We start from the raw sequence: 3994 nt of genomic DNA on the forward strand, positions 1-3994 counted from the left end.
CTGTTCCTCCCCTCCCCAGCGCCGGACTATTCACGCGGGCTGTGCTCTTGCCAGAGTCTCTGTCTTTTTGTTTGGCGACACTGTTCATGTCTGCGTTTGTCCCCTCGGATAACGCCTTTCATCCTGTTTGCATTGACTGCTGGCTGACGGGTAACCCTGATACACTCCGGCCCATTCATCCTGCTGCCACACACTGGGTTGATTGTGGATTGGAATGCGTCTCTTTTGAACCAGGAGCCCACGTCTGAAAGCATGTCAATAACCCTGTGACTGCGGAGCTGCACAATACCAGCTCATGGGGAAAATAAGACCTTCATTTATTTACTGTGCAAACAGGAAGGCCCAGTGTGTGTGTGCGCGCGCTGAAATAATGAATATGATTCATTTGATTATGGCAACAAAAAGACCTTTTATTTCTTGGCATTTTTTTTTTCTCACACAGTATATCTATTCTAATATGCCATAGCACCAAAACACACTTGGCAAGTGCTTCTTAAGAAAAGAAAAATGAACACAGGCACATTTCAACAGCCGAGGAGAAAGGGGGCACACAGCAGAGCATTCATTTAACATTGTTTTTTTCCTGCCTCGCTGTTAAAGCAACTTTATTAACTTCTGGTTCCCTGTGTCTGGAAATATCGGGTCCTCGGTGTTGGCGTAGTCGCAGGCTTGGTAGCCGTAAAGACTTTTTTTAAGCACGAGTGCTTGCCTAGCCTGGAGACCGACGAGAAACCTGCCTATTTCTGGCACGTTTTGTTTTCTGTGTTCGAATTCGTCAGGTGGGGTTACGCTGTGGCCAGTTAATTGGGAACTTAACATGGCTCTCCTTTTGTGAAGTTTTCAAAAAACGCTCTGCAGACTCGTGCTCTGCTGTGCCTTCAGGTGGAGAGTTCACACTGGCTCTGTGGAGGTGCTGGACTAACAGGCGGGCATCGGGAGTTTCAGTGGATGCAGGGCGCTTGCCTGTAGGGCTGGAGCACATTCTCATGGCCCTTAATCCCTGATACATAGTATTGAAGATGAAGGTCATTATCAGTCCTGTGCACTGGGCTGCTCACAGAGGTTCAGGGGGCAGAGACACCTCGCTGACTGGCTATTGACAATATGCCAGTGTCCGGACAGCACAGCAATGCTAATTCAATATCAGGGAGGAGTCGCTCTGTCGCTCAATAAATCAGTCTTATTTTTTTCAAATCTATAATTCCTGCCTGTAGGGAAGGATTAGTCCTAAAGTACAGTATCACGGCTCTCATCAAAAGCTTAATGCAATCTCCATTTCTCTGTTTTCTTGCAAAAACTTACATAATGCCAGATTATCCAGCAAATTCATCTCACAGACCAGAGCTCTGGTGGCTAGGGTTTCCATACAGCTAGGTCTCGCCCTGTCGATCCTGGGCACATGGAGAGACCAGCCACAGCGGACGCCCAGTACGTGAGGTGTGGGATCCCACTGAAAAAGGCACTGTTGTTTCCCCTTGTAAGGAGAAGACTCCAGGAGTCAGTAACAGGATTAAGAACGACAGCTGGCGTTGACACCATTGTGAAACCTTCTGAGAGAATGAAACCTTTCTTGTAGTTATGATGCATCCCGTTTTTTTAGTTTTAAGTTCCGACCGATGCCAAAGCCTGTTTTGCCAGTCCCGTTGAAAGACATAACGCTACGACGAAGGTTAATACATATGATTACGCAAGAATGTTAATCTAGTTTTACAACGTTTTTTTTTTTCTCTTTGATGGTCCATTTAAAACGGAGTGTGGGCATCTGTCTGCGCGTGACGTGGCTGCCCTTGGCCAGCCCACTTCGGCGTGGTTTAACTCCTGCTCCTGGGGCAGGCCCCGAGTGTCTCTCTGCCGCTCACCCGGTCCGCTCCGTCTCCGCTCCAGGCCGGGATTTGGCTCCGCCCCCCACCTCTCCGCACCCACGTGGGACCAATCCAAGGTCCCCAATTAAGCGGCCAATGAGGAGCAACCCTTTCGGCAGCCAGTGACCCTGCTGCGTCGCCTCACATAAACATCTTGAACCGCGTCCAATCAGGAGGAGCTACTTGGGAGAGGCGTTTGAACGGTTGAACAATGGCAAAGGCCTCTTCTCCCTAACTTACCCGTAGCTTTACAGTAACAAAGCCCTTTAAAACGTAAACACGGGACACGGGTTTATTTTATCAAGGTGGGATCCTTGAAGATTTATATTTAGAAGTTCGGGTTTTTTTTAAATGCATTAGTACTCCACGTCGTAATGCCGATGTCCACCAAAAAAAAAAACCCTCTTTTGCTTATCAGGCGTTGAAGAAATTAACCCCTCATCAAGAGGGAAACGCGGTCTCTAACAGCTTTGTTCATTATTTTCGCATTTCTGCCTGTGTCAGTTCCAACACAAGGAAGAGCGCACCTTGAATCCGCCAGCGAGCGGCTCAGTTTGCGATAATGTGTCCTAATGCGATGTTTTTGCGCGAGTCTGTGCTTGGCGCTTGACATGGCGGGGGAATGGGGTGGAATCGAGCGCATGCAAATAAATTAGGTGGATGTCGTTTGTAAGTGGGGGCCGGTCAGGCTTCCCGTTGTAAACACCTTCCTCTTGGTGACGGCGTTCCAAAAACAGCACCTCTGCAGGAAAAAAAAAAGCCCAAACAGGCGCGCACTGTTTTAAATCCCCTAAAGTACAACAAAGGAAAACAAAAGCAGAAAGACGAGCTGCGTTGGTCGCGACGAGCATGTTTGCTTGAGAGAAATAAACGCTGTGTATTCGTGGTAATAAAAATGTATTCGTTGAATAAAAGAAAAAAAATCAAACTGATATTTAGCCCCTGCTTCCCTGCCTTTTTCCCCCCTTTGTTTTATGCATGACTCTTTTTACCACATGGTAGTGACAGATTGTTTGAGCTAGAAGGAAAAGCCATTCGGAGCTAATTAAGCAGCCATTCTAGGCACTGTTCGCAGGCAGGAGGCTTGAGAAGCGCAGGCATTTGTCAGCGCTCGGCACCCTCGTGGGTTTGATTGACAACAGTCGCTGCCCTGACTGACAGGCAGCACTATCTCTGACCAATAGGGAGCGAGAGAGCCCTACCGCCGCCCGGCCATTGGACGAGGCAGCCGTGAAGGATCAAAGCGCCCCACGTGAGTTAGAGTAGCTCCGAGGAACACGTGATCGGCTGCCTTCCTCTCGAGTGCAGACATGTTGTGCGGTGTGTAGATTATACATCATATTTTTTAAAAAAATAAATGAAATCAAATTAATTCCTAATAAAAGCCAAAGGTCAAACACATCTTCTTAAATCATCGGGCTTTTTTTTTGTTTTTGAGCGCAACACGGCTCTTTGGCTCCCATGAAGTTAAAAATACATATTTTTTGTATATCGAGTTATTATACTGATATCCCGATGATTGGTGTTGAGGTCATTTCGAATCGGCTTGAAATACAAAGTGTGGAGTGTCTGTAACGCACTCGACTAGATTGAATACGTGTCTAATGGAGTGAATCGTGCTATTTAATAGCCTATAGTGGGATTATTATTAGACCATTAACATACATCGTCGTTACAATATCTTTCATACAAGTGCTTACGCGTGAGATCACTTGCTGGCGTTTACGGCTGTATTGTGACAGGTAATGTTGTTCAGTTACTGCGCTATCAAAAGCTAATCTTGTTTACCAACCTAGTTTCTCTAATTGGGCACAACTACTCTAACTCTATCGACAATACTTTACCAACATCTGTATGTTCCTTTAGCTTTTGAGCGTCTTCATCTTATCTGTCAAAAATATGCATATATATTATTAATATATACGTTTTTTTTAAAGTAATAATTTCGTATTTCACTTGGCTGTAACAACTTGCAGTTTAGCTCCAAAATGGCGGAAGGTGACATCACGAACACCCCGTCCAATCCTCTTTCCGAGAGCGCGGTGTCCCCACGTGGGGACAGCGCTCTGCGATTGGCCAGAGGGGGGGCAAACTCCTACTGCTCACCTGATTGGGCCGCGAGAGGCGCTCTC

This window comes from Lepisosteus platostomus, chromosome 7, assembly GCF_059453375.1.
Source record: "Lepisosteus platostomus isolate fLepPlt1 chromosome 7, fLepPlt1.hap1, whole genome shotgun sequence".
NCBI lineage: Eukaryota > Metazoa > Chordata > Actinopteri > Semionotiformes > Lepisosteidae > Lepisosteus > Lepisosteus platostomus.